The 12,920-nt window shown below is 37.5% G+C and overlaps 1 pseudogene; it reads right to left on the reverse strand.

Annotated features, from left to right (window-relative positions):
- Positions 1-11,279: 11,279 nt before the first annotated feature.
- LOC144308343 (large ribosomal subunit protein eL19 pseudogene) lies at positions 11,280-12,002 on the reverse strand (annotated as a pseudogene).
- Positions 12,003-12,920: the final 918 nt, after the last annotated feature.

Raw genomic sequence — 12,920 nt, forward strand, 5'->3', positions numbered from 1 at the left:
AGCCTGGAAGAAACTGAAAGAAATTACATTTTTTAATTTCTTATTTTAAAAACTTTTTGAGGTATAATTGGTATACAACATTATATTAGTTTCAGGATTATAACGTCAATATTTGTATATATTGCAGAATAACCATTGCAATAAGTATAGTTAACATCCATCACCATACATAGTTATGGAACTTTATTTTTGCAATGAGAAATTCTAAGGTCTACTCCATTAGCAGCAACTTTCAAGTATGTAATACAGCATTATTAACTATAGTCACCATGCTACGAATGTACCCTTTTGTCTATGTAATCACTGAGCTGCCTCTGCAATATATGCCATTAGTGAGCATTCACATGGTACAAAAGTACCTTCATACTTTGTGACCACTGTAAAAGGTCCTTTATTGTCACCAGTCTTCCAATTCTGCCACTTCCAAGGCCCTGACCATAAAACTAAACCATTGAGAAATGCTTATGAGTTAGCATAAATTTGTACATCTGGCCATCTTTCATCCCAGATCAAATTGACAACAAAATGTACAACTTGAAACTTTGCCCACTGGGAAACTTTTCCTTCACCACTGTCCTTTGGCGTTACCTCTGAGTGGGGCTTTAATGCTATAGATGTCCACTTCCAGAATACCCTACAGAAAATCAATAAAATAGGCCTGATAGTTCTTCCTCAGTCAACTCATATAAAATGTTACCTATGAAACCTTGGATGTGAATGCAATGAGAGGAGTCAATGTAGCAAGTGTCAGTCACCTGTTAATGCTAATTACTTTAGTCTTTAAGACCTGCCTCACCTGTTAGCTATCATTTCCACCTGATGATAAATTTCTGCTGTGCATGCTCAACTTTAAAGCTTTCCGGGTCAAATAATAACTAGTTCATGATAAGAAAGTGAGCTGCATGATCATTTGATATCTCGTGATTGGGTATTCATTCTATATTAAGGCCTAGAAGCAATCCAGGTCTGTTTCGCAAAAACTGTTTTCTTCAGGAAAAAGTATACATTTTCTCCAAAATCCTAGAGACATGGTATATAATTCTCATATCATGCTTCCCAGAGGTTCCATATAGCATCCCTATATACCACAGGTAATGAATCTGCTGGATCATAAGGCCAAAATGGAAAAGCAGCTTGCACTGTTCTGCTACAGCATGCACTTGCTGCTGAGTCTTGTCTTGCTCTGGCCCTCATCAATACTGGTAACCTTATGGATTGCTGAGCAAATAATACAATTAGTATATTCAAATGTAGTATATATTGTCTCAAAATAGAAAAAAGAATAATGAAATCAAATTGTGCCTCTTTCTTTGATAAGTGGTAAAAAGTGGGAGGATTTTTCTTTCCTTTTGGAGAGACTATATTGATTCTCTGAACCCCTGAACCCTCAGAAACTTCACTGAGGTAGTGGACCCCTGAATTTCATGTTTTTTTTTTCTCTTCTACCCTCTGGTTCATATATGTCTTACCAAGGCAATTAAAGTACATGCCATTCCCTGTACTTCTTGCTCATCATATGTAATCAGCATAATACTGTCAATACAGTAGACCAGTGTGTAGTATGAAATATGCAAACAATCAAAATTTCTAGGCTTTATATTTTAAGAAAAAGCAGAATAATTGATGGATCCTTGAGGAAAGACTGTGAAGATGTACTACGGGCTCTTCTGGGTAAAGCAAACTTTTCTGATGGTCTTTAAAAATTAGTCTGGAGGAAAAGCATTGTAAAGAAGAAGAGCAAATGTCAGGAGCTATGTTGATTTTTTTCAGTAGAATCGCTATATCCCCAAGAGCAGCTTAAAATTGAAATCATTGCCTGATTAAGATAAAAACAACCAATTATTATTCTCTAGGGTCTTTCTTCTTAACAGGCCAAAAATATGAGTTAAATGGGGAGTTTTAACAGTATCACCATCCTTGAATTTGGTGATCTGTTAAATTTAAGTTATCTTGTAATTTTATAGCCAGTATAATTTTGTTTTTTGCCTTATTTTCAGTAATATTGACCCCACAGCTATACAAAATAAATTATTTTGGGTCACCACAGCAGCTCTCTGGTTCTCTATGATTTGAGTTTAAAGTGTACAGACTTATTGTTGTAATTTTCATTCAACACAAACTCCATTTTAATGAAAAGAACGCACCCAACCCTACAGCCCTTGTAATCATAATTACTCTCATAGCAGTCAATATGGCAGTAGCCTGGGCTTCCAAAGAATATATGTTAATAAGAATTTCATGACAGTCAACCAAAGATATATATGAATTACTAACATCCCAGTTTCTATTGACTCAGAGCTCAGCATTCTGCTCTATCCCAAAGATACAACTAAAGTATGATTTCAGGGTGTTTCCTGGAACCACATCTGTTATCACCTTCTTTACAAACCAGGAGACTGAATAACACAAATAATTTGAACAGAGAGGATTTAATATAAAGTATTATTTATTATGTATAAAATTATTAACTACATGACTTTAAGAGTAAAGTGAGAAAGCTCAAAGGGATCATGGAGGTGACAACTACTGGAAGTAGCAGGGCTGGTGGAACAAAGCAGAGAGGTTGGAATTGTTAAAACTTTGTAAAGACTGAGGGGAGGGGTCTTTTGGAATTGAAGCACAGACTTCTTTTTTAAAAAATTTTTTTATTGGAGTTCAATTTGCCAACATATAGCATAACACCCAGTGCTCATCCCATCAAGTGCCTTCTGATAAAAGAAACTTCTCAGCTGGTGTCAATTTTCCTGAGCTTAGAGGAGCCTGACAACCAGACTTCTGGACTAGACACTATTTATCTGATTTCACCAAAAAGAGTTCAATGAAATTAGTTTTGCAAGGGTGAGAAAAACTGCAAACGGATTCATTGGCTTCTATCAGAAAGAACTTCATATGCCTAAGTGAAGAATCATTGCTGGAATGATGCCCAGAGGAACTGCAAGAAGACCATAGAAGCAAATAGGAAGAAGCCAGTCTCTCTTTTTTCCTCCGAATGTTTTATCTTATTAGTACAGATTAACAGTCATTCAGCAGGTAATGTAGAAATCTGGTTTACAAAGGTCCAGGCCAAGAATCACAAAGCAGAGTACAAAAGAAGAATGAAAGAAAGTGATAAAAATTGACTGATATATAAAAAGCATACAGGCACATGGGTGGCTCAATCATTTAAGCATCTGCCTTTAGCTCAGGTTATGATCCTGGGATCCTGGGATGGAACCCCTGCGTTGGGCTCCCTGCTCAGCAGGGAGTTTGCTTCTCCCTCTCCCTCTGCCCTTGCCCCCTGTTCATGCTCACTCTGCCTCTATCAAATAAATTTTAACCTTAAAAAAGTATATATGATGTAGCAAGTTAGAGTTATGAACAGTTAATCTTTATTTCTGAAATAGGACATGAGGCTATGGGTGATATTTATGACTTCTTTTCTTCAGTATAATTTCGAGCTCTCATTTTTAAGTATTTTGATAGATGTATTATATACATACCTAAAAGTAGGCAAATTATATATATTCATTAATATCCAGAAAGTATCATCATTGTATCACACCAGGGTCACAAAAAATCAGGTCAAGAAATAGAACATAACTAGCATCCCCTCAATGACTTTTCTAATAACTCCCCCATCCAACCAACCCAAAGACAATCACTGTTCTGATTTAGCATTACAGTTTTACACTTAAAAATATTTATTTATTCATGAGAGACACACAGAGAGAAAGGCAGAGACATAGGCAGAGAGAGAAGCAGGCTTCATGCAGGGAGCCTGATGCAGGACTCAATCCCGGGACCCCAGGATCACGCCCAGAGCTGAAGGCAGATGCTCAATCACTGAACCATCCAGAAGTTTTTCATTTTACATTTTTAACTTTATCTTTTTTTTAAATTTTTTTATTTATGATAGGCACACAGTGAGAGAGAGAGAGAGGCAGAGACACAGGCAGAGGGAGAAGCAGGCTCCATGCAGGGAGCTCGATGTGGGACTCGATCCCCGGTCTCCAGGATCGCGCCCTGGGCCAAAGGCAGGCGCCAAACCGCTGCGCCACCCAGGGATCCCATTTTTAACTTTATAATAACAGACTCACACAACATGTATTTTTCTCTATCTATATTTCTATATTCTTGCTTTTTAAAAAATGTATGTTATTTATTCATGAAAGAGAGAGAGACAGAGAGAGAGAGAGAGGCAGAGACACAGGCAGAGGGAGAAGCAGGCTCCATGCAAGGAGCCTGATGTGGGACTCAATCACCGGACTCCTGGGTCCCTGAGCCAAAGGCAGACCCTCAACTGCTGAGCTGCCCAGGCATCTCTATTCTTGCTTTTAATAGTAGTTTGTTCATTTTTATTAATTTGTTGGTTAGGGTTCTCTAGAAAACACACACAAATGTATTCATAGGGAAATAAAAAAATACTCATGAAGATTATATTTATTTTTTATTTAAAAAAATTTTTATTGGAGTTCAATTTGCCAACATTTAGCATAACACCCAGTGCTCATCCCGCCAAGTGCCCCCCTCAGTGCCCATCACCCAGTCACCCCAACCCCCTGCCCACCTCCCTTTACACTACCCCTTGTTCATTTCCCAGAGTTAAGTGTCTCTCATGTTTTGTCACCCTCACTGATATTTTCACTTATTTTCTCTCCTTTCCCTTTATTCCCTTTCACTATTTTTTAATATTCCCCAAAGGAATGAGACCATACAATGTTTGTCCTTTCCCGACTGACTTACTTCACTCAGCATAATACCCTCCAGCTCCATCCACGTTGAAGCAAATGGTGGGTATTTGTCATTTCTAATGGCTGAGTAATATTCCATTGTATACACAGACCACCTCTTCTTTATCCATTCATCTTTCGATGCACAACGAGGCTCCTTCCACAGTTTGGCTATTGTGGATATTGCTGCTATAAACATCGGGGTGCAGGTGTCCGGCGTTTCACTGCATCTGTAACTTAGGGGTAAATCCCCAGCAGTGCAATTGCTGGGTCGTAGGGCAGATGTATTTTTAACTCTTTGAGGAACCTCCACACAGTTTTCCAGAGTGGCTGTACCAGTTCACATTTCCACCAACAGTGCAAGAGGGTTCCCCTTTCTCCACATCCTCTCCAACATTTGTGGTTTCCTGCCTTGTTAATTTTCCCCATTCTCACTGGTGTGAGGTGGTATCTCATTGTGGTTTTGATTTGTACTCATGAAGATTATAGTCTTCATTTTTATAACTGGTTACATGGTCATAGTTGGTATTTACAACTACCTTCTTTAACTATCTATTTTGTATTCCCTTTACCTTCAGCAAGTACCTCAGCTAGTCAGGGTTCTTTATCTGGTAGAATGGGCCAAACTTTCTCTGCATCATTAGTAATCCTGCCTGCATTGAGTTATAACAGTTTTTCCATTGACCTTAACCATAGGGTATGGTAATACGAAGAGACACCCTAAGGAATCCCGTGTATTCCAGACATACTCTTTTTCACCTATGTTGTAGAGTAGTAATCCAATTTCCCCTTGGTAGTCAGGATCAATCATCTCAGCCAGCACAGGCATGAGAAGTCCAAAGTGGCTGGGTAGCAATCTTAACTTCTAGTTCAATGGAATCAGTGCTTCCTGTTGGAGATAGGACTTTCCTCCCTTTGGATCTAAAGGAGTCTAGAACAGCAGAACATAAGGTCACAGGAACAAGAAGCAAAAATGTTGCTAGTGGGTCACTAGGATTAATAAGGAGTGGTGCCTCTCCCATTTCTTCTCCTTGATTCCTGGGCACATGAATCTTGGCTATGAGGGAAACAGCCCTATTTGTTGGATGGTGATTCAGAGCACCTACAGCTGCCTAATCACCTGGGGGAATGGTGCTGTATGGAGTATTGGTCTCTCTTGCTGGCAGACTGGGCACTCAGCAGTGGCTGTAGCCAGATTAGGCTTGGTGAGTGGAAGTCCATGCTGCCGAGCCCATGTATTACCTCTATCACTGCCACCATGGCCACTTCATTCATGAGACCACCTGAAAGCTGAGGTGACTGAGGAAAGAGATTGACTGGTATCCATAGAATGGGCAATTCTGTAACTTGATTATGAAATCCTCCTCTGCTGAACATTCACATACCTTAATGTTTTTTGGCCTATTCATAGAAGCCTATCCACATACCTCTTTCTCAGATATTTCTGTCACCAATTTTCTATTTATGTTCCTTCCAAGTCCCTCGCCACCCAGTCCACTCATTGGCCACAGCCTATGGATTGGTATATAATCATACATCTAGCTTTGTCCTTCCAGCCAAAGTGGACAACCTAGTGCACTACTCAAAATTCCACCTGCTGGAAGGATTTCTCTTCACCACCTTCCTTCAAGGATGTCCCAGAGAGGAGCTGTAGTGCTAGAACTGTACACTTTCAGGTGGTGCCTGCATGTCGTGCAGAACCATTAAACCAGGCCCAATTCTTCTCTTCCTCTGTCAACTGATAATAGGGAACTCCTAATGAGGTCATAAATGCAGGCTGGGGGAGAGAAGGCATTGTAGCAGGAATGGAGACCATGGGCATTTAAGCCACTTCTTCATGTGTCTGCCTCGGGCTGATCACATATATACCACTTCCATTTGGTAGTAGATTGTTGCTGTGTGTAAATTAGATAATACTTTATGGCTTAGTGAATTAGATAATACTCAGTTCATGATGGGCAGTTCATGTCACATGGTAACTTAATGGTCCATAGTTGATAATTCAATCTACTGAGGCCCAGAGACCAAGAGCCATTTCTCCAAAGGAGAGTAGTTATTTGTGGATAATGGCAGAGCCTTGCTCCAAAATTCTGAATGCCTGTACTGTGATTCATCCATAGAGGTCTGCCAAAGTCTTCAAATGACATCTCTAACTGCCACTGATTCTTCAAGTAGAGCATATGGCCCAGTAGCAGAGCAAGCATTTGCATAGCAGCTTGGACCTGTTGCAGAGCCTTCTCTTGTTCTGAGCTCTACTTAAAACTAGCAGCTTTTGGAGTCACTCAGTAAATGGGCCAAAGTACCACACCCAAATGAGGAATATGTTGCCTCCAAAATCCAAAATGGCCCACAATATTCTGTGGTATTGGCAAAAGCATAAACAAACAGGAAATAGGACAAATAGAGATAACAGAAGACCCACAAATATATGGTAAGTTGATTACTGACAAAAATTAAAGGAAATTCAATGAAGAAAGGGTAGTGTTTTCAGCTAGTAGAGCTGATAGAATTGGATATTAAAAAAACTTTGATCACTATCTTATACCAAATGCAAAAGTAACTTGTTTTGTATCATAGTCTTAAATTTTATTTTATTTTTAAAGATTTATTTGTTTACTTATTTATTTATTTATGAGAGAGAGAAACAGACAGAGACAGGCAGAGGGAAAAGCAGGCTCCATGCCAGGAGCCCAACGCGGGACTCGATCTCGGATCTGCAGGATCACGCCCTGGGCCAAAGGCAGGCGCCGAACCGCTGAGCCATGCAGGGATCCCCTCCCCTCCTTTTTTAAGATTTACATAGACTTAAGTTTTAAAATAAGAGCTGTAAAACTTAAATCCAAAATATAGGTGAAAATCTGTGAATCATTGGACAAGACAAATAGTTCATAGAACACAAAAAGCAAGAACCTTAAGAGAAAATGTGAACTAATGAGTTAATAGAATTTCTGCTCTTTGAAGAACATTGTTATGAGAATGAAAAAACAAGTCACTGATTTGGAAAAACTACTCGCACATTACATATTTGATAAAGGACTTGTATCCAGAATATATTTAAAAAACCTCAAAATTCAATAATAAGAAAATCAGCTATAATTTAGTTTCATGTATCTTTTCATCTGTTTTCAAATCCTAAACAAACAATACATTTCTAGAATAAACCTCAGTCTGTGCTCTCTTTTTCGTATTTTTCTAGATTCAATTTGAAAATGCTTTGTTTGGGATTTTTTTTTCATCTATAGCTATGAGGGACATAAGCCTATAATTTTTCTTTCTTATAGCGTTCTTGTCAGATTTTTGTATCAATGCTTTTCTAGTCCCATAAAATAAGTTATAAAATGGTGCCTCTGTTTTTAGTCTTTAGAAGAATTTGTATAAGATTGGTATAAGATTGGTGTTGCTCCATTCTTTTTCTAAAATTGTAAAATACACATATAAAATTGACCTTTTTAAATATTTAGAGTGTACAATTCAGTGACATTTAGAATTTTCACAATTTTGCATAACCATCCATCACTCTAGTTTCAGAACATTTTTATCACCACATCATAGCCACTAGTCAGTCCCTCCCCGTTAATTTATACCCCCAGCTCCCAGCAAACAAAATCTTTCTGTCTCTATAGATGTGTCTATTCTAGACATTTAATGTAAACAGAATCATACAATATGTGGCCTTTCATGGCTATCTTTTTTAGTATAATGTTTTCAAGTTTCATTCATGTTGCAGTGTGTACTAGTACTTCATTCCTTTTTATGGTTTAATAATATTCCACTGTATGGACATATCACTTTTGTTTATCCATTCATCTGTTTTTTTTAATTTTTTTATTTATTTATGATAGGCACACAGTGAGAGAGAGAGAGGCAGAGACACAGGCAGAGGGAGAAGCAGGCTCCATGCACCGGGAGCCTGACGTGGGATTTGATCCTGGGTCTCCAGGATCGCGCCCTGGGCGAAAGGCAGGCGCCAAACCGCTGCGCCACACAGGGATCCCCATTCATCTGTTGATGAACATTAAGTTTTTTTCCACTTATTGGCCATGAATAATACTGCTATAAGCATTTATGTACAACTTTTTGTATGAAAATCTGTTTTTAATTATTTGGAGGCATATACACCAGAGTGGAATTATTGGGGTCATATGATAATTCAATGTTTAATTTCTTGAGGAACTGCCAAACTATTTACCAAAATGTTCACAACATATTGAATTTCCACAAGCAATATGTTAGGATTCCAATTTCTACATATTCTCACTAGTGCTTGTTATTTTGAGATTTTTGGAGTATAGCCATTTTAATGGATATACAGTGGCTTTGGTTTGCATTTCCCTAATGACGGATTTTGAACATATTTTCATGTGCTTTTGGTCGTATATCTTCTTTGGGAAAAGGTATTTTCAAATCCTCTAGCCGTTTTTCATAATATTATTTTTGTTGTTGATTTTTAATAGTTTATATGTATTCTTTGCAAGTATTTTTTTACCATCCTGTAGATTATATTTTCAGCACCTTGATAGAGTCTTTTCATGAACAAAATTTGAACTTTCATGAAGTACAACGTATCTATTTTTTCTTTTGTTGTTTTGATTTTATTTTATTTATTTATTTTTAATTTTTTTTTATTTATTTATGATAGTCACACAGAGAGAGAGAGAGAGAGAGGCAGAGACACAGGCAGAGGGAGAAGCAGGTTCCATGCACCGGGAGCCCGACGTGGGATTCGATCCCGGGTCTCCAGGATCGCGCCCTGGGCCAAAGGCAGGCGCCAAACCCCTGCGCCACCCAGGGATCCCCCTGTTGTTTTGATTTTAAAATCATCTAAAAACCATTGCCAAATCAAAAAATCATAAATATATGCCCCTATGTGTTCTCCTAAGAGTTTCATAGTTTTTTTTACCTATTGCATTTAAGTCTTTGATCCATTTTGAGTTGATCTTTGTATATGGTGTGAGGTAGAATTCCACTTTATTCTTTTGCATGTGGTTATCCTAGCATTATTTGTTGACAAGATTATTATTCTCTCCACTAAATTAGTCTTGGAACCATTGCTGGAAATAAATTGAGCATATGCATGCATATTTCTTTCTAGACTCCCAGTTCTAGTCCATTCATCTATATATCTATCCTTATGCCCATACCATACTGTTTTGAAGTAACTTTTCAAAATAAGAACAGTAAGTCCTCTAACTGTTCTTTTTCTCAATATTGCTTCGCTATTCAGGGTCCCTTGCAATTTCATATGAATTTTAGGATCAACTTTTCCATTCTGCAAAAAAGACCATTAGAATTTTGTATTGAATCTATAGATCACCTTGGGGAGTATTGCCATCTTAGCAATATTAAGTTTTCCAATCCATGAACCTGAGATTTATTTCCATTTATTTAGATCATCTTTAATTTCTGCCAATAGCATTTTATACTTTTTAGTATACAAATTTTGTACCTCTGTGTTTAAATTTACTATTTTATCTTTATGCTATTATAAATGGAATTTTATTATTTTTTGAAATTGTATTTCTTAAGTTGCATTTTTAGATTGTTTATTGTTAATGTGTAGAAATACAGCTTATTTTTACAAGTTTATCTGGTACCCTGCAACTTTGAAGATTTAACATATTAGCTCTAATAGCTCTCTTTGTGAATTTTCAAGGATATTCTATATATGGGATCATATCATCTGTGAATAGTTTTCAATCTTTCATTATCATTTGGATGGCTCTCATTTCTTTTTCTTTCCATATTGCTCTGACTAGGACTTTTACTACAATGTTGCATTGCAGTGGTGATTGTTGGCATCTTTGTCCTTTTCCTGACCTTAGAGAAAAAACCTTCAGTCTTTTATTATTGAGTATATTATCTTTTAGGTTTTCATAAATGCCCTTTATCATGTTAAGAATGTTTCCTTCTACTCCTAATTTATATCTTTATTATGAAAAGTTATTGGATTTTGTCAAATGCTATTTCAGCATCAATTGAGATAATCATTTTCCCTCTTTATTTTATGCATATAGTGTATTGCATTAATTGAGGCTTGTATGTTGAACTATACTTGGTCACTGTGTATAATCATTTTTATATGTTCCTGGATTCGGTTTACTAGCATTTTTAAAGGAATTTGCATCTACATTCATAAGGCATATTGACCTGTAATTTTCTTGTAGTGTCATTATTTGGTTTTGGTATTAGGCTAACGCTGCCTTCACAGGATAAGTTAAAAAGCATTTCATCCTCTTCTATTTTTGGAGAGAGATTGGGAAAGACTTATTTTAATCCTTCTTATTTTTTAAAAAAAGATTCTGTTTATTCACTCATGAGAGACACAAAGCTAGAGAGGCAGAGACATAGGCAGAGGGAGAAGAAGGCTTCATGTAGGGATCCCAATATGGGACTCGATCCTGGGACTCCGGGATCACACCCTGAGCCAAAGGCAGGTGCTTAACCGCTGAGCAACCCAGGTGTCCCTGATTTTAATTCTTCTCTAAGTGTTTGAAGAATTCCTCATATTTCCGTTTTTTATTGGATAATTTGATCCATCTATATTAAGAAGGACTCACTTCTGCCATTTTGTTATTTTTCTTTTTTTTCTTTTTTGACAGGCAGATAAAGGTTTGTTTTATTGAATAACTGATCTGATTCATGCTGAGGCCACTGTGTACAGACAAGAGAGAGGGAGTTTTGTTCCTTGGTCTCTTCCTCCTTGGAAAGAGTCTTGATGATTTCCTCCTTCTTGGCCTGGAGCCGCTCTTCACGGCGCTTGCGGGCCTCCTTGGTCTTAGATCTGCGGGCCTCAGCCTGGTCAGCCACAAGCTTCTTGTGAGCCTTGTCTGCCTTCAGCTTGTGGATGTGTTCCATGAGAATCCGCTTGTTCTTGAACACGTTACCCTTCGCTTTCAGGTATAGGCTATGATACATGTGGCGGTCAATCTTCTTAGTTTCACGGTATGTTCTGAGCAGCCTGCTGGAATTCTCATCCTCCTCATCCACGTTACCTTCTCAGGCATTCGAGCATTGGCAGTACCTTTTCTCTTACCAATGCCCATATGCCTGCCCTTCCGGCGGGCCAGAGTGTTTTTCCGGCACCGAGCTCGGGAATGGACAGTCACAGGCTTCCGGATTATCAACCCATCTTTGATCAGTTTTCGTATCTGCTGACGGGAGTTTGCATTGGCGATTTCATTGGTCTCATTGGGGTCCAACCAGACCTTCTTTTTGCCACAGCGGAGGACACTGGAGGCAAGCCTCTTCTGAAGCCTGAGCATACTCATGGCTGCGACCGCAGCGCCGAAAGGAAAAGTGTTATTTGTTTTCTGTATGTCTTATATCTTTTTTTTTTGTCAACTTCTTCATTACTATTTCTCTAATTCCTCCAAAACACTGCAAATGTGCTGAATTGGCTTTATTTCCTATTGTGTGTATATTTAAAGATTATTCTTAGTGGCTACAATTAATATTATAAATTTATAACAATCTAGTTTGAATTGAAAGCAACTTAGCTTCAATAACACACAAAAACTATGTGTCTATATAGTTCAATGCCCTCTTTTATACTGTTATAATCACAAATTATGTCTGTACATTGTGTGCCAAGTAACATAGATTAAGCTTCTTTTATGCATTTGCTTTTTATATAGGAGAAGATGATCCACAAATCAAATATACAGGAATCTGTGATGCCTCATATAATATATATTTATTTATTTATAAAATACAGAAATATTAAAAAATAAAAAATACAGAAATATTATATAAAAATATAAATATATAAGAAATATATTTATATAAAATATCTAAATAAATATAAATATATAAATATTTATAAATATATACATATTTACCTTAACTAGAGTTCTTTGTGTTTTCATATGGCTTTGAGTAACCATATAGTTTCCTTTTATTTCAACCTGAAGGATTCCCTTTAATACTTCTTATAGGTCAGGTCTACTAGAGACAAATACTGTCAGTTTTTTCTTTTTTCTTTTTTAATCTGGAAATGTAATAATTTATCCTTCATTTTTAAAAAAATTCTTTTTATTGGAGTTCAATTTGCCAACATATAACATAACACCCAATGCTCATCCCATCAAGTGCCCCCCTCAGTGCCCGTCACCCAGTCACCCCAACCCCCCACCCACCTCCCTTTCCACCACCCCTTGTTCATTTCCCAGACTTAGGAGTCTCTCATGTTCTCTCATGTTCTCCCTCTCTGAT

The sequence above is a fragment of the Canis aureus genome, chromosome X (genome assembly GCF_053574225.1).
Source record: "Canis aureus isolate CA01 chromosome X, VMU_Caureus_v.1.0, whole genome shotgun sequence".
Lineage (NCBI taxonomy): Eukaryota > Metazoa > Chordata > Mammalia > Carnivora > Canidae > Canis > Canis aureus.